Source organism: Bufo gargarizans, chromosome 2 (assembly GCF_014858855.1).
Source record: "Bufo gargarizans isolate SCDJY-AF-19 chromosome 2, ASM1485885v1, whole genome shotgun sequence".
Lineage (NCBI taxonomy): Eukaryota > Metazoa > Chordata > Amphibia > Anura > Bufonidae > Bufo > Bufo gargarizans.
In genome coordinates this window covers 576,757,855-576,777,176 of record NC_058081.1, presented here as the reverse complement: position 1 = coordinate 576,777,176, position 19,322 = coordinate 576,757,855, and the positions used below count along the sequence as shown (strand labels likewise).

At 42.6% G+C, this 19,322-nt stretch overlaps 1 long non-coding RNA gene across 2 annotated transcripts in view; it reads right to left on the bottom strand.

The window, feature by feature from the left end:
* Positions 1–240: 240 nt before the first annotated feature.
* The window catches only part of LOC122926744, a 32,782-nt gene continuing 13,700 nt past the window's right edge, over positions 241–19,322 (bottom strand). For both annotated transcript variants that reach the window (XR_006387709.1, XR_006387710.1), the window contains exon 3: positions 241–373. This is a non-coding gene — a long non-coding RNA (uncharacterized LOC122926744). The remainder of the gene's footprint in view (positions 374–19,322) is intronic.

The window sequence follows — 19,322 nt, the reverse complement described above, 5'->3', positions numbered from 1 at the left end:
CATTTCAGGGAAAATCGATTAGTTTCCCGAAATTAGGATTGAAATCTAGTTTCGGATACTTCGATTCGCTCAACACTAAATATGATTGTCACCATGAGCTGAGCTGCATTGTCTCTCAGTACGTATCCATCTGTGGCACAGTGAACAATGCCAGCTGTGAAACACAAAACACCAGAACTGCAGCTGCTGGAAGAAGACGACCAAACTCCAACGGCTCTCAGTCCACTGCACATACGTACAATATACCTGCTATGTCTGCACCACATGGAACCTCCTGGTTCATTGGATTCTTCCACAATGGATGACTCCACTTATGCTGATTCTCAGGAACTGGAAATCCATATGAGATGTAAGAATCCTGGAAACTGGAATTCTGAAAATATAGAATAAAATAAAAACTGTAATTAAAGGGTAAGGGTCCAGGGGCCACACTACAAGACAAGTGTGGACATTCATTGCGGTCAATCATTTCTTCTGCCACTCAGCACCTGTATTACCTGCTCCAGAGCTGCACTCACTATTCGACTGGTGGAGTCACTATGTACATACATTACATTATCTTTCCTGTACTGATTCTGAGTCACAGCCTTATCATATTCCAGACTTGCACTCACTATTCTGCTGATCGAGTCACCATGAACATCCTATATAATACTTATCTTTTACAGATCCTAATTTACAGCCTGTATTATACTCCAGAGCTGCACTCAATATTCTGCTGGCAATGGCACAGTCTACATTACTTATCCTACAGGGATCCTGAGTTACATCCTGTATCACACTCCAGAGCTGCACTCACTGTTCTGCTGGTGCTGGTTATTACGAAGCTGTTAACAGAAAGCACTTAAAGGGGTTATGCAGGCAGTTTATATTGATGACCTATCCTCAGAATAGGTCATCAATATCTGATCAGCCGTTTGAAGAGGAGGCGGCGCTGCATGCAAGTGCTACTTTCTCTTTATTACACTTCCCGTCATCTGTGAAGGCTCGACAGTGCGTTGTAATTACAAGTACTCATTCCATTCACTTGAATGGAGCAAGTACTTGTAATTACACTGCGCCACCGCTACAGGGGAGACAACGCGTAGTGTAATGAAGAGGAAGCAGCTCTCACATGGAGTGCCGCCACCTCTTCAAACAACTGGTTGGAGGGGGTGCTGGGTGTTGGACCCCCGTCTATCGGATATTGATGACCTATGCTGAGGATAGGTCATCAATATAAACTGCTTGCACAACCCCTTTAACAGATTATCTGCTCTCCAATAATGCAGATGGGGATGGCCGGCAGCCATTGTTTTCTACATCAGATGACAGTGTCTGTTGTAAATGTTGTATTCATAAGTCGGCGCTCCGGTGGTGGTGAATAGCGGTGCTCGCGTCTAGGAGAGGCACTCTGTATATATGTTAAGTAAGGACCGGCACTCGCTTCCGTTTGCAATTATGGCGTTCTTTATTGCCACATTGTATAATATGTGATGCGTTTCGGCTAAGGAAGGCTTTCATTAGCCGAAACGCGTCACATATTATACAATGTGACAATAAAGAACGCCATAATTGCAAACAGAAGCGAGTGCCGGTCTTTACTTCACAGCGTCTGTTGTAAAGACATCACTTCCCAGAATCAAGGTTGGACTGGGCCACCGGCACCAGAGTATCAGAAGATCCTCCGGTGGGCCCAGGCTCTAATACCATAGTGGGCACCAAAAATCCAGTAAAAAAAAAAAAAAAAAACATTTGGAGCCAGTCACTTGCCACTAGAGTCTTTTTCTTTGATTAACAGCCTGTTAGACTTTATTGATGATATGGGGAGTTGGGCATCAAGAATGATTTATTTTGGTGGGCATAAGGAACCCCAGTCAGACACTGCTCAGAATGCAAATCTCCAGAACAAGCTCTGTGCAGACACTGAACATGCAGGAATTAGTTCATTCATATTTCAGTCTTTAGTCAGCTTACAATTCAAATGTAGCATTATTGTCCCAGGAAGCCACAATATACTCGGCGAGTGAATTCCTCAGCCTGCAGGGACCAGACATGACTACAGAACAGTACTCATTTCATTCCAGTACTCAGTGCATGTCTACTATTGTTACATTGGGCTCCCTCACACTTGTGGTTAGGAGCCGCTGTGCAGCCATGAAGCTTTCATCAGCAAAGAACAATTCACACAACACAAGAAAGGCAGTTTCCTGTTGTTCTGCAGGTGCACAGACGTCTGATCTGAACAGTTTCTGTTTGCTTGATAAATGTAAAGATTCTTTAGGTTACTGTAAAGTAGGCCACAGTGAGAGGCAGGAAACAGTCAGGAAATTTCTTTATATTAAATGACTGTTACATAGCTGTGAAGCTGATGGGTCTGAAACCCCCCCCCATCCCCCTTCCAATGTAGGTGATTATGTCGTGCGCTATAGAATCAATATCTAATATATAAAGCTGAGTGTATGTGTGTGTATGTATGTCTGCGAAAGGAATCCTCACATTCACAATCACAAAATTTGGCACATAGGCACATCAGGTGTCCGGGAAGGTGTTAGACCGGGTATCAGCTCTCTAGCATGTACCGTTCCTGAGATATTCCCCAAAAAATGCATTAGCGAATAGAAGCCTGGTCACATGACCCTTATCAGACAATAGAAGCTCGCAGGCCCTTAGTCTCCACATACACACAGTTTTACACCAGGTTTCCATAACAACTCAGCCATTTTTCTTAACTGCTGTAGGTCAGCTTTAATAGGGCAGGGTGCTGTGGATAACACTGTTAAGGGAGCAGAGTGCTGTGGAGGTCACAGTTCAGGGGCAGGCAGGGTGGCCATTGAGGCCACCCTCAAAAGACGGACTTAAAATCCCCGCCCACAGGTTCATCTAAACCATGGATGTCAAACTCATGGCCCTCCAGATGTTGCAAAACTACAACTCCCATCATTCCCTGATAGCTGTAGTATGCCCAGGCATGATGGGAGTTGTAGTTTTGCAACAGCTGGAGGGCCACGAGTTTGACATTCCTGATCTAAACCATGCCCCAACTCTATTAGGCCACGCCCTCTCCCACAGCCAACGGGGATTGAAAAAAATGAAGGGAAAAATCAACTTCTGTCAGCTGCAGGGGTGGGAGGGAGGGTGACTTTCTCCCTGTAGCTCACACTCAGACAGCACAGTGCTGCTGTCTGAGAGTGAGCTGTTCAAAAGGACATCCCTGTGTTGGTCCAAGTCCTGCGGCGGACGGAGGACAGGGAGTCTGAAAGCTGGACTGTCTGGCCTAAAACCGGACCTCTGGCCACCCTAGGGGCAGGCTGCTGTGGAGGTCACAGTTAAGGGGACGGTCCGCTATGCAGGTCAGTGTTAAGGGGCAAATTGCTGTAGAGGCCACTGTTAAGAGGACAGGGTACTGTGGAGGTCACTAATAAAGGGGTGGCCGCTGTGGAAGTCACTGTTAAAAGGGGCGGGCTGCTGTGGAGGTCACTGTTAAGGGGGCGGGATGCTGTGGAGGTGACTGTTAAAGGGGCGGCCTGCTGTGGAGGTGACTGTTAAGGGGGCAGGCACTGTGGAGGTACCTGTTAAGGGGGCAGGGAACAGTGGAGGTCAGTGTTAAGGGGCGTGGTCCTGTAGAGGTCACTGTTAAGGGGGCGGGGTATTGTGGAGGTCACATTTTAAGGGAACAGAGCTCTGTGGAGGTCACTGTTAAAGGGGGCGGGTTATTGTGGAAATCACTGTTAACGAGACTGGGTACTGTGGAGGTCACTAATAAAGGGGCGGCCACTGTGGAGGTCACTGTGAAATGGGAGGGCGCTGTGGATGTTACTGTTAGGGGGTTAAATATAGTCCATCTGAAGCTTTAACCTTGGTTAGCAAATTTCTAAATGTATTGGGGGTCATTTATCATAGACCGGCGTTTTACAATAGTCTATGATCGCTCCTGGAATGCCGAAGAATGTGCCTATGCAGTACCCTAGAGCAGGGGTACTTTGGAGAATGGACATTTGGTTTGTGGACATTTGCCCCAATTGCTGTTATTCAAAAACCTCAACTCACTATATTATGCATTGAAGGGTTAACTTGCACTATTAAATATGCAGTTGTTTACACTTATACTGTTTATATTTTTGAACTGTATTTTATATATTTATTGCAATATATCTTGTACATTTGCACTGCACTGTGGAACGGGATAATGCACAGCCAGCTAATACTGAGAAACTTTGGGACTTCCAGCCTCTGCACTGACAAGCTGTCAATTTTCCACAGTTACCACAAGGGACTATGCAGAGCTGAAGTTTGTAGGGAAAAAAACTGTTTAGCTCTGTCAGATGGTTGTTTACGTCTGGAAACTGTTTAGTCATTTCTGCTAGGGTCCATTCACATGTCCGCAATTTTTTTCCTGATCTGTTCTGGATTTTGCGGACCCATTCATATTCAATGGGGCCGAAACGGATGCTATGTGCTGTCCGCATCCGCATTTCCGTTTCCGAAAAAACATTGAACATGTCATATTCTTGTCTGCAACTGCGGACAAGAAAAGGCATTTTCTATTATAGTGCCAGCGGTGTGCGGTATGCAAAATACATTGCTAGTGTCTGTGTTTTGCGGATCTGCAATTTGCGGATCCGCAAAACACCTACGTTTGTGTGAATGGACCCTTAGACTGTGCTTTGCAGCTTCACCCCTTCTACTAGAACAGGAGTGGGAACATTTTTGCTGCTATGGGCCATTTGGATATTTGTAACATTGTTCGTGGTCCATCCAAAATTCCAGCACACTATATTCTCAGGGATAACAGAAATGCGTCAACTGAGGGTTAATACACTTTTAGGCCTCTTTTACACGGGCGTCACGTTTAGGCTCAGGATGCATCCCGGGTGCATTGCGGCAAACCCGCGCGAGTAGGTACACAATTTCAGTCAGTTTTGACTGAGATTGCGTTCCGTTGTTCAGTTTTTATCACGCGGGTGCAATGCGTTTTGCACGCGTGTGCTAAAAAACTGAATGTGGTACCCAGACCCGAACTTCCTCACTGAAGTTCAGGTTTTGATTCAAGGTTGTGTGGATGTAATTATTTTCCCTTATAACATGGTTATAAGGGAAAATAATAGCATTCTTAATACAGAATGCATAGTACAATAGGGCTGGAGGGGTTAAAAAATTAAAATGTAACTCACCTTAATCCACTTGTTCGCACAGCCCAGCTTCTCTTCTTTCTTTAGGACCTGGGTAAAGGACCTTTGATGACATCACTGCGCTCATCACATGGTCCATCACATGATACATCACCATGGTGATGGATCATGTGACGGACCATGTGATGAGCGCAGTGTCATCACCACCTTCCCTTTCCTACTGCACAGCAATGAAGAATACAGAAGAGAAGCCGGGCTGCGTGAACAAGAGGATTAATGTGAGTTAAATTATTATTATTATTTTTTTAACCCCTCCAGCCCTATTGTACTATGCATTCTGTATTAAGAATGCTATTATTTTCCCGTATAACCATGTTATAAGGAAAAATAATAATGATCAGGTCCCCATCCCGATCATCTCCTAGCAACCGTGCGTGAAAATCGCACCGCATCGCACTTGCTTGCGGATGCTTGCGTTTTTCACGCAGCCCCATTCACTTCTTTGGGGCCTGCGTTACGTGAAAAACGCACAAAATAGAGCATGCTGCAATTTTCACGCAACGCACAAGTGATGCACAGCCCCATAGAAATGAATAGGTCCGGATTCAGTGCGGGTGCAATGCGTTCACCTCACGCATTGCACCCGCGCGGAAATCTCGCCCGTGTGAAAGAGCCTTGCACTCCAAGTAATACATTTGTGCAGCTACTTGCAGGAGAAATATCACTTGTATATGCATATAATTCACCAAATTGGTTTGGCACTAACGGACAGAAACTGTGCTTCAATGAAAAAAAAAAAACAGAGCGCTTTATTCTTGCAACCAGTGAGCCCAACAAATTTTTCATTATTTACACCAGTTTTCTGAGCTGACGTAGATTTCTGTTTAGGTGCTCAGACTGCCAGAGGATGCGTGTGCCTTGTCATAAATTAGGCACATCCTCCAGGAGCGCAGGGAATGTCATAGACAGGTGTAAAACACTGGTCTATGATAAATAACACCAAATCTATTAGAATGTTGCAACACTTTTCATTACGCGTCACTCAAAAAACTATTAATACATATTATTGAAGCTGAGCCGTAGCAGCATCTCATTGGCCTCAGTCACATGGCCTCCACCATGTGGAAAGGTCTAAAAACTCCCAGTAATATGACATCGTCAAAATACAACATGTACTACACAAGGATCTTTCAACACCTCCGGTAAGACAAAAATAAAGGATGAAATAGGTTACATTAACATGTCCATTACATGTCCACTGACGTGGTGCCAAAGGTATCTGGGGGCTTCTTATAATCCCCTCCTAATGAAACAAGTCCCCTCCTGCCAAACTACATGTTTCTGAGAGAATCAGAGTGGATAGCCATCAGGTAATCAATTGCACAACCCACAGCTATCTTTACGTGTATGCCTAGACCACGTCCCTACCATCATTACCAGGCACAGGGGTTGACCTCCAGGAGACATGGCATCGGACTGGCCCACCAAAGTACCAAAGGATCCTCAGTGAACCCAAGATTTCATACTATAGTGGGCCCCAAAGTTTTTACATTAAAACCTATTAGACTTAATTAATGATGTAGGGGTTGAGTCCAAGGAACCCCAGTCTTACACTGATCAAGGACATCCATAACTGCACACAGAATAAACCGTAAAGCTACACATGACAGAGTGAGGAGCATTATCTGCTACTTCAAACACTACTGAGATACGTGCAGTCATCAGGAACCAAGAGAGTGCTCAAAGGGAAACTTGATTTCTGCTTCCTGTAACCTGCCCTGTGCAGTCATTTACTTATCTTGCTGTCACTGATGTGATGATATATGATGCAAAGACTCAATGAGTACATAGCTAATCCACAAAAAACAGTAACTGATATCATCTATATATCACTTAATGTACCTTTACACGAGTAGATGATTGGTACGATTGAGCGACGAACAAGTCATTTCTTGGTTTAGTGAATGTCTCAACAATGACCCTTTAGACGCGCCATTTATCGCTCATAAAATCGTAATTTTCATAGCATATTCCATCGTTCGTAGGGCAGACAGTTGCATTTACACAAAACGATAACTTGAGTGGCTTGCTTAAACACACCCTCGTCTGTAATCGTGTGTGCAGTGAACAAATCCTGTTTACATGTATGAAATCGTTAATGTCCAACGACGAGTTTTGTGCCCACACAAACGATTGAACCAACGAGAAATCTACTGACTGTCTGTTGTCTCACCATAATTCATTGCTTTTACACTGCTCGATAATCGTGCAGTTTCACTTGATTTAACAATAATTGACACGATAATTGGCTCGTGTAAAGGTACCTTTACCGTGTATAGCCATATAAATTAAGAAGAAACTCAGCACCTGATGATCCACACATTGTAATTTAGTTTATAACAGTAATAAATCTTCATATCTCCAGGTATATTAGCTGATGCAAAACAACAAGATGCTGTAAACATGGCCTGATAATTCCCTCTAAGGTTTAAGACTGATGAGCGGTCCTCAGTATAGGTCATCAGTATGGGATCAGTATGTGAATGGAACTGAGCTCCGCCTAAGCCATGTGACCGACCAACGTGATGACGTCACTGGCCTAGGAAGAGGCCGTGGTACTCACAAAATGATATGGTCTCTTCAAACAGCTGATCGGCGTGGGTGCTGGGAGCAGGACCCCCACGATCTGATACCGATGACCTACTCTAAGGATTAGAATAATCAGTACAAAACACTCAGAAAACTGAAAGCATACTCACTGTGCGGATAACCCTTTAAAAGGGTTGTTCGGAGTTTTGGATAGCAGCATGCTCTAACTGTTAAAATAAAGTCATACCTCAGCTGCTCCCCACCACACCATTCTGGCTTCTTCGCTCCCTTCAGTGTCCCTGGCTGCATCAGCCTCAGATCAGACCCCCCCCCCCCCAACCTCCATCATTCTCAGATCAGACCCCCCCAACCTCCATCATTCTCAGATCAGACCCCCCCCCAACCTCCATCATTCTCAGATCAGACCCCCCCAACCTCCATTATTCTCAGATCAGACCCCATCAGACCCCCAATCAGCCTCAGATTAGAGCACATCGACTGCAGATTCTACCCAATCAGCCTCAGATTGGACGTTAAATTTTTTTAAAATAAACTCACCTAACTTGCTCTGGACATCGCTGCAGATCCGGGACTCACCGCTCCTCACACCACTTCTTCCAGGCCACACTGCACTGTGACCTGAAGTCCCATACCAAGTTTTGCTATGGGGCTTCATATTGGCCATTATTATCGTTCAAACATTTTTTCCCCTGGTGAAGGATAGATAATCTTTTCATGAACATTCTTGTCAAGTCATCGGAAAAATTATCCTTCTTAGTAAATTCCACCTGATTAATGATTGTATTGGTGGAAATTGCCCATTTTGATCAACTTCAGACTACAGGTGAAACTAGAAAAATTAGAATATCATGCAAAGTTCATTTATTTCAGTAATGCATCTTAAAAGGTGAAACTAACATATGAGACTTATTACATGCAAAGCGAGATATTTCAGGCCTTTATTTGTTATAATTTGGATAATTATGGCTTACAGCTTATGAAACCACAAAGTCACAATTTTGAGGTACCCTTTGCTCAGGGGGTATGGAGTAATTAGCTGACTAGAGTGGGACACTTTGAGCCTAAAATATTGAACCTTTTCACAATATTCTAATTTTACGCTGCATTAATGCAATTCCTTTTAATTTGCATTACTGAAATAAATGGACTCTTGCACGATATTCTAATTTTTCGAGTTTCACTTGTATTGTGTATGGGTTCCCTAAATGGGTATCACAGTTAGTTCAAATTATCCAGTGGTTGGGGAAAACTGTTATATTGATGGAGGTCCAAATACTGGGTCACGAGAAGAGAGAGACCCACTTCCCCCATTTGAATGGAGTGATGGTTTAGCATACACAACACTGCTCCATTTAAAGTCTATGGGACTGCCGGAGATAGCCAAGTGCTGTACTTAGCTATGTCCAGCAGTCCAAAAGATATATATGGAGCAGTGGTATGCAGGTTTGATCATTATTTCATCCAAACAGAGGATATGAACCCTCCATTCTTGTGATCAGCAGCGGACCCAGCAGTAACAGCCCCATCGATGGCTGGGATAGGAGATAACTTGTTTTTACTGGTAGCATTTATCCTTCTGATTGGAAGTATCTTCCCCACTAGAGAGTTGCAGACTGTGCAGGAGTCTTTCTGAAGTTGCAATCTTCCACTTGTGGTTAATGACTTTATATAAAAAAACGGAATTTGCCTTTTGAAATGAGGCCAAGGAATGGCAATGAGACAGATTGTGTACATCATCACTGCTTAAGTGCACTAAGCACTCAGGGGACCAAAAATGTTGAGCAAGAGTCCCAGTGAGCTGTTCCTCCACTTGGGAATAGTGCCAGGACCTATAAAGAGCAGGCGGCCGTGTCCAGCCAAAGTCAAACAACAGAGAAACAAAGAATCCTAACAATGAACTGCGAAGAATTAGAACAATGTAAGGATTTCATAAACAGGGAGAGAAAAGAGTCGTGTGGAAGACAGTGGGGGTCAAGGGGACAAATAAACTTTCATGGAAACAATGGCATCTCATAAGTGGTGAAAAAATGTGAAGGAAACAGAACAATCGACTAAAATTAGGAAGGAGAACCGAGCTCCAGGGATCAGCAGAAAATGCAGCACAGACAGAAATCAAGGGCTCCAACTGTGATGGATCAGGAACTTTTTTGGGATTCATTTGTATTAGTAATGTATTAGTCCTTGACATATTTTACATATGCAATAAGTGTAAATACAATGAGAAGTAGACCTGTTCAGTATAGCAATAAGCCTGGCACTCATTCGCTCTGGTGACCCCAATGTCCCACACTGGAAGGCACAGAGTAAAATCCTATTTATGTCTCTAATTACCAGACCGAAGACACTGGAGCCAGACTGAAAAAATACACTAAAACGTTATTTTTTACCCCCAAATTTGGATGTTCACTCCTCACCTTCCCTTTAAGCCTAAAAACTTAAGTATTTTGACAATCTGATTAAAAGTGTTCCACTGAACTGCTGGTCCATACACATCTTTACACATGTCAATACAGGTATATGGAGAGGGGACTGGGGGGTAGTGAGCAGCAGCATGAGTGAGACAGGACTCAAAGAGACACTAAAGGGACTGCACAGCTACATATGAGATTGATATCTCTGCAGAAAATGCTAAATTCACAACTAATACAGGTCAGTACTTCTCTGTAATGTCCTCCATGATTCTGAGAGTAAGAGAAGCTTAGGCAGCAGATTCTACTCTACATTCTGCATGCACTGGATGGCACTTAATCTCCACCCAACATGTCTGAGAGATCTGCAAACTTGATGTTCAGCATGTACAGAGGAAAACTTCTAAAAATGCCAGATAAAAGTCATCTAGCATACCACCCAACTTTTTGGCCAGTCAAAGTGGGACACTTACAGCTCATTGTGTAAAAGATCCAATCACTTCCTGAGGAAGATAACATAGTAACATAGTTTATAAGGCCGGAAAAAGACATTTATCCATCCAGTTCGGCTTGTTATCCTGCAAGTTGATCCAGAGGAAGGCAAAAAAATAAATCTGTGAGGTAGAATCCGAATTTTCCCCACTTAAGGGGAAAAAAATTCCTTCCCGACTCAAATCAGGCATCAGAATAACTCCCTGGATCAATGACCCCTCTCTAGTAGCTATAGCCTGTAATATTATTACCCTCCAGAAATACATCCAGGCCCCTCTTGAACTCTTTTAGTGAATTCACCATCACCCCCTCCTCAGGCAGAGAGTTCCATAGTCTCACTGCTCTTACCGTAAAGAATCCTCTTCTAGGTTTGTGTAGAAACCTTCTTTCCTCTAGACGCAGAGGATGTCCCCTTGTCACAATCACAGTCCTGGGGATAAATAGATGAGGGGAGAGATCTCTGTACTGACCACTGATATGTATACATGGTTATTAGATCTCCCCTTAGTCATCTTTTTTTTTAAGTGAATAACCCTAATTTTGATAATCTTTCAGGGTACTGTAGTTGCCCCATGCCAGTTATTACTTAAGTTGCCCTCCTCTGAACCCTCTTCAGCTCTGCTATGTCTGCTTTGTTCACAGGAGCCCAGAACTGTACACAGTACTCCATGTGTGGTCTGACTAGCGATTTGTAAAGTGGTAGGACTATGTTCTTATCACGGGCATCTATGCCCCTTCTGATGCAACCCATTATCTTATTGGCCTTGGCAGCAGCTGCCTGATACTGATTTTACTGCTTAGCTTGCTGTTTATTAAAATTCCTAGGTCCTTTTCCATGTCAGTGTTACCGAGTGTTTTATCATTTAGTATGTACGGGTGACTTGCATTATTCCTTCCCATGTGCATAACTTTACATTTGTCAGTGCTAAACCCCATCTGCCACTTATCTGCCCAAGCCTCTAATCTATCCAGATCCATCTGTAGCTGTATACTCTCCTCTTCTGTGTCAATTACTTTACACAGTTTAGTGTCATCTTCGAAAATTGATACTTTACTATGCAAGCCTTCTACAAGATCATTAATAAATATATTGAAGAGAATAGGGCCCAATACTGACCCCTGAGGTACCCCACTAGTGACAGTGACCCAATCTGAGTATGTACCGTTAATAACCACCCTGTGTTTTCTATCATTGAGCCAGTTACTTACCCACATACAGACATTTTCTCCCAGTCCAAGCATTCTCATTTTATATACTAACCTTTTATGTGAAACAAAACATGCAATGCGACAGCGCTCAAACCAAATAAAGTACAAAAATGCATAATAATTGCTAGTGCTATACTTATAAATTAGAGATGCTTGGCAAATCATTTTGTACAAAATTATTTGAGCCCGTCTGCCGCACGTCAAGGCGATCTCTGTAAGACGGGAACCTGACACTAAATTCTACCTGTTATGTGCCATGACGGCTACCATACAATTCAGGGAGTGTAGGTTCCACATGCATGCTGGGCCAGCTTTCATTTCTGTCATTTTTGGTGCCAAAATGGCCTCCATTATATCCAAGGAATGCAGGTACCAACATAACCTTTTATGTGGTACAGTGTCAAAAGCTTTGGAGAAGTCCAGATAACAGACATCCATTGATTTGCTGCTGTCAAGTCTAGAACTTACCTCCTCATAGAAACTGATTAATTTAGTTTGACATGACCGATCCCTAATAAAGCCATGATGATATGGCGTTATTTGCTTATTTTCATTGACGTACTCCAAAATAGCATCTCTTAGAAAACCTTCAAACAGTTTACCTACGTCAGATGTTAAACTTACCGGCCTATAGTTTCTGGGCTCTGTTTTTGAAACCTTTTGGAATATTGGTACCACATTTGCTATGCGCCAATCTGCCAAGGTCATGGCCATTTCCTGCCATGTTGAGAAAGAAGCATCAGGGACTTGTTATTGTCATAACTGCAGCACCAGAGTATCGGTAAGGTGGGTATAAGTTCTGCAATTTTTTTTATACAGCAAGTGCATCCCCTTTAAATATTAGCACAAACATAATTTAATATAGACATTTTTATATATAAGTTGAGGTGTAATGTACAGATAAAAGCAAGACAGATTGTTTCTGGATCAGTTTAGTAAGTTTATTATTGTACATTTATTATCTAGGTTAGAAAGAGGGACATTTAGGTAGCAAAGAGGGACCGAGGAACATGGGTCAAAAAGAGGCACTGTCCCTCCAAAAGGAAGGTATGATATAGTGGCCAGAAATAGACCTAGCATTACAGAGAAAATAAACTTTGATCCTGTAGGCAAATGAGTTTGTAAGTGCCCCAAGGGTGGTCCCAAGCCCAGTAAATTATCCAGCTCTTGTCAGTAAACCTTCTCCAATTCCTCCCCTTTGGTAATGACTGGTGGCTGCATTACAGTTTGAGACACTGAAATGCCTCAATGCATGTGCAGTATGTCTTGCTTCCACTCTGGTAGCATATCTGGTTGTACAGCACATGAATGTAGCGCATGCTTGGTACATCACTGAAGCCATTGCTTGCAGCAGAAAGAGTTGTGCACATGCCCGAGAACACAGAAGCAGGATTTCAGTGCTTCATTCAGTGATGTAGCACAATGTTGGAGATGTCAGTCCACACCAAGGCAGAGGTGTTGAGTTGGATTGACGAAAGTCAGAACTGCCGACTTGGGACCTCCCTTGTGGAACTTGCGGACTAATTTGCATATGATATCAGCCATATGCTGGGGCCACCACAATATATTTGCACATGTTTCAGTATTGGTTTAATGGCCATAAAGCATCTGACAGACTCCCTTTAACTTATTCCATTTCTCGTATCTATCCCTTACTTCATATAGACTGTAACTTCCTATGGGCAGTGCCTCTCCTCTAAAGTATCTACAGTAGACATTCTTCCCATTACTCTTGGATCAGATCAAGGTCAGAGATTTCCATTCCCTTATATTGTGATGAAGTAGAAATGGGACAAATGCTTTAGTTACAATTTCCTAATCAGAAATGTGATAAATATGATTATTGCGATAAGTGTTATAGTGATTTCCTAATGATGTCACTGATAAACTGGTGCCTCTCAGGAGACCCAGCAAAGTGTCTAATAGTTTAGGGCACCACTGATGACGAGAATGGGTTCTGTACCCCATTGTCCCTCACTGCACCACTTCAGGAAAGGTCTAAATTGAGTTAGTGGTTGAGCATGTGCGCTGCCACTCTATTCAAAGTCTATGGTACTACCAAGGTCAGCCAAGCTCAGCAATCAATCTCTCTCAGTCCTATGGACTTTGAATAGAGCGGCACAGTCTTGTACTCAACCCAAATCCCTCCTCACTGCAGTCATACAAAGTGGAGACACAAAGGGACACAGGACCCCTGATCTCATCATTTGTGTGGCCCCAAGCAAATCAGACATCCATCACGTGGATAAATGACAAATGTCAGTTCTGAAGAAAACTGCGCCATGTCTTCCTCATGCACCAATTCATCATATGCTAAAGGCCAATTGCAAAACACAAGTGACGTTTTGTCCATAGCGAGGGCAACACTGCATCCCAATGTCAGCTACCATTTTCTCACACAGCTCTGGACCCAATATCCTTGCTTAAAAATGAAGCAGCAGGGGACACCAGTGTGTATATTGCAGCTAGTAGCATATTTTTAAATAAAAGCACATTTAGTATTGTGTTAGGAATCTGGAAAACTTTATTTAAAATAAAGTATAATTTATTAGAACCTTAAAAACATTTGTCAGGCTCATGTTGTCAGTTGCGTTCTACACATTAGACAGTTGGCCGATCGAGCTAATGACAGTACAGGGCAGGAGAACACTGTGTAGAACATACTCACAACCCATCTTGGCAATAGAGCCCATCCTGCCTCCCCCACCTCTGTTACCAGTGTTATACGCCATAACGTAATGAATCTCTGAGACTCTTTGGGATATTTATCAGGTTTGGTCAGACAGGAGGTGGGTTGACCATGAGGTTATGCCTCACATAAGTGGTAATCATCTATTCAACAAAAGTATTGGCTAGGTAAACTGACACAACCCAGGGCTGGACAGAAGGTACAATGTATTTCCTGATTCACTTAGCAAAAATATAATTAAATTACACAATGGCCAGGAAAGGGGAACAGTGAAACAGTACAGGAAAGATGAAGAATCTGCACTGGAGAGTCCGTGATTACACCATGGAACAAGAAACAAACAATTTTGCCATGTTTTTATTGTTTCAGAAGAAGGATATGTACAGTGTGATGCATCCCTATCCAGTGGGAAGGAGGGTACAGTTAAAAAATAATAAAAATCGTGATATCCCCCTTCCCAACTTTAAAGGCGTTCTCCGGGAATTGAGAAAATGAATACTTAAATATTACTTTATTATAAATATATTCCCAAATACCTTTCATTGATTATAATGGCTCATTTTGTCTAGGGAGCAATCATTCGGATAAAAAAAAGGGCTGCCATTCTATTAGTAGAGACAAAACCGGTCCTAATCAAACAGGAGGGCAAGTTACTTCAGAACATGAAGCTAAAGAGCTGCCTCATCCTCCTCTCCTACTTGTCAGAATTATGAACCTGAATACAGCTGAATCTCTGTAAGAATGGTGTTCATGAGGAGACATGAAATACAGAGAGGATGGACAGGACAGACTAGGATAATGTGGGGCTGCTGCTCATTATCCCCATAATCCCCACCTGCTCTCTGTACTTTATGTCTCCTCATAAACTCCATTCCTACAGAGATTCAGCTAAAGATCATATTAAACTGTATTCAGAATCATAGTCCCTGACAAGTAGGAGAGGAGGATGAGGCAGCTCTTTAGCTCATTGCTGTGAAGTATCTTGTCCTGTTATGTGATTAGGACAGTTTTTGTGTGTACTAATATGAAGGTTGCAATTTTATTTCTCCTGATGATTGCTCCCCAGACAAAACAGCCATTATAACTAATGAAAGGCATTTGTGAATATATTTATAATAATATAATATTTAAGTATTTTCTTAATTCCTGGAGAACCCCTTTAACCCCTCTAGGACCTTGGACGAGAATCCTCGTCCTAAGGCCTCATGCGCACGACCGTTGTGTGCATCCGTGTCTGTTGTTCCGTTTTCCGTAATTTTCTGCGGACCCATTGACTTTTGTCATCCGCGTCCGTGATCCGTGTTTCCTGTCCGTCAAAAAAATAAGACCTGTCCTATTTTTTTGACGGACAACGATTGACGGACCCATTCAAGTCAATGGGTCCGTGAAAAAACACGGAGGCACACAAGATTGCCATCCGCGTCTGTGATCCGTGTCCGTAGGCTACCTTAGCACAGACGGCTCCGCAGATCTGTCTGCATACAGCTTTTTCAGAGCTGAGTTTTCACAGCTCCCTGTATTAAATTCATTGGTGGCCGGTACGGCCCCCCCCCCGGCCCCCCCTCCCCTGTATTAAATTCATTGGTGACCAGTGCGGCCCCCCCGGCCCCCCCTCCCCTGTATTAAATTCATTGGTGGCCAGTGCGGCTTCCCCCTCCCTCCCTCCACTGTATTAAATTCATTTGTGGCCAATGCGGCCCCCCCCTCCCTCCCTCCACTGTATTAAATTCATTGGTGGCCAGTGCGGCCTCCCCTCTCCCCCCCTAATTAAAATCCCCCCCCCCCCATCATTGGTGGCAGTGGAGAGTTTTGATCGGAGTCCCAGTTTAATCGCTGGGGCTCTGATCGGTAACCATGGAAACCAGGACGCTACTGCAGTCCTGGCTGCCATGGTAACTTAGCAATTTTAGAAGCATTATACTTACCTGCGCTGTCTGTGACCGGCCAGGCGCTCCTCCTACTGGTAAGTGACAGGTCTGTGCTATAAGCAATGCGCCGCACAGACCTTTCACTTACCAGTAGGAGGAGCACCCGGCTGGTCACAGACAGCGCAGGTAAGTATAATGCTTCTAAAATTGCTAAGTGAGGCATCTGAGGGGTTAATTGTGCGGATCACAGCCCCCTGTAAGAGATCGGATGCTGCCAGGCAGCAGGGGGCAGTCATGTCCACAGTTCTTAGTATATTCTAACTTGAAGCCTTCCCATCACCATGGGAACGCCTCTGTGTTAGAATATACTGTCGGATCTGAGTTTTCACGATGTAACTCAAATCCGATGGTATATTCTAACGGTATATTCTAACATAGAGGCGTTCCCATGGTGATGGGGACATTTCAATTTAAAATATACCATTGCATTGGAGAAAACTCCGATAGGGAATCCTGACTTTACATTGAAAGTCAGTGGGGGACGGATCCGTTTGCAATTGCACCATATTGTGTCAACGTCAAACGGATCCGTCCCCATTGACTTGCATTGTAAGTCAGGACGGATCCATTTGGCTCCGCACGGCCAGGCGGACACCAAAACAACTTTTTTTTTAACTTTCCTTCATGTCTGGTGATCCTCCAAAAATTACAGAAGACACACGGAAGAAAAAACGGACCGTGAAAAAATACTGTTGTGTGCATAAGGCCTAAAAGACTGGTACTTTGCGTCCCAGGACGAGCATTCTGCAGCATGGATCCGGCTGTTACTGACAGTCGGATCCTTGCTGCATCCACCAACATCGGTGATAACGCCGATTCCAGTGGATTAACCCCTCATATGCCGCAGTCAGCACTGACCGCGGCATATGTAAGGTTTGCGCTCCCTCTCCTTAGCCATCAGGTCCCTGCGCTGCAGTGGCGGGGACCCGATGTTTGGCATGGCAGCCCCAAGCCATTCCAAGGCCTTGGGGCCCGGCATGTACGGAGGCCTATAAGGCCCAGGCTGGGTCTCTTAGGCAAACTATCAGTGTATTACACTGTGTAATAGACCCTGTAATGTTGAAGTCCCATAGTGGGACAAAGATAAAAAAATATAATAAAACTGAAAAAAGTGTTTATAACAATAAAAAAAGCCCCTTTCCCATAAAAAGAGACATATAAAATAGTAAAAAAAAACAAAAAAAAAAACAGACCTATTAGGTATCACCGTGTGCGTAACAACCTGCTCTATAAAAATATCACATGATCCACCCCATCTGGTCAACTCCGTAACAAAAAATTTATAAAAACTGTGCTAAAAAAAAACTATTTGTTGTCACCTTTCATCACAAAAAGTGTAATACCAAGTGATCAAAAAGTCATATGTACCCAAAAATAATACCAATCAAATCGTCATCTCATCCCACAAAAAATAAGACCCTAACTAATACAATTGCCCAAGAAATAAAAGAAAGATATGGCTTTCAAAAAATAATTTTTTTGTTTCAAAATTGTTTTTTTGTTTAATATCTAAATATATTTTAAAAACATCGCCGCATACGTAATAACCTGCTATATAAAAATATCACATGAGCTAACCCGTCTGGTGAACCCCGTAAAAAAATTAAAATAAAAACAGTGTAAAAAAAAGCGTTTTTTTTGTCACCTTACATCACAAAAAGTGTAATAGTAAGCGATCAAAAAGTCATATGCACCCCAATATAGTGCCAATCAAACCATCATCTCATCCTGCAAAAATGATACCCTAGCTAAGACAATTGCCCCAAATATAATGGCTCTCAGACTATGGAGACACTGAAACATGATTTTTATTTTCTTTTTCAAAAATATTATTGTGTAAAACGTAAATAAAATAAAAAAGTATATATATTTGATATCACCGCGTCTGTAACGACTTGATCTATAAAAATATCACATGACCTAACCCCTCAGGTGAGCAACATAAAAAAAAAAACTGTAAAAAATTCCTTTTTTTGTCACCTTACATCACAAAAAGTGTAATACCAAGTGATTAAAAAGCACCCTAAAATCATACCAATCAAACCGTCATCTCTTCCCACAAAAAATGAGACCCTACCTAAGACAGTCGCCGAAAAAAAAAATATAATATGCCTCAATTTTTTTGTTTAAATTATGCTGTTATTGTGTAAAACAAAAAAAAAAGTATACATATTAGGCATCGCTGCATCCATAAGAACCTGTTGTATAAAAATATCACATGAACTAACCCCTCAGATGAACACCGTAAAAAATAAAAAATAAAATGTGTCAAAAAAGCAATTTTTTTGGTCACCATACATCACAAAAAGTGTAATAGCAAGCGATTAAAAAGTCATATGTACCCTAAAATAGTACCAATCAAACTACCAACTCAAAAAACGGTTGCTTTCAGAATATGGAGACACTAAAAAATATTTTTTATTAAAATTGGTATTGTATTGTAATTTTTTGGGTATTGTCGCGTCCGTAACAACCTTCTCTATAAAAATACCACATGATCAGATGTATACTGTAAATAACAAAAAATAAAAACGGTCCCAAAACAGCTATTTTTTTTTATCTTGCCTCACAAAAAGTGTAATATAGAACAACCAAAAATCATACAGTGTGTACCCTAAAATAGTACCAACAAAACTGCCTCCTTATCCCCTAGGGGTCATTTTTTGGGGAGTTTCTATTCTAGGGGTGCATCAGGGGGGTCTTCAAATGTGACATGGCAGCTTAAAATTATCCCAGTGAAATCTGCTTTCCAAAAAACATATGGCGTTCCTTTCCTTCTGTACAATGCCGTGTGCCCATACAGCAGTTTACGACCACATATGGGGTGTTTCTGTAAAGTACAGAATCAGGGCAATAAATATTGAGCTTTGTTTGG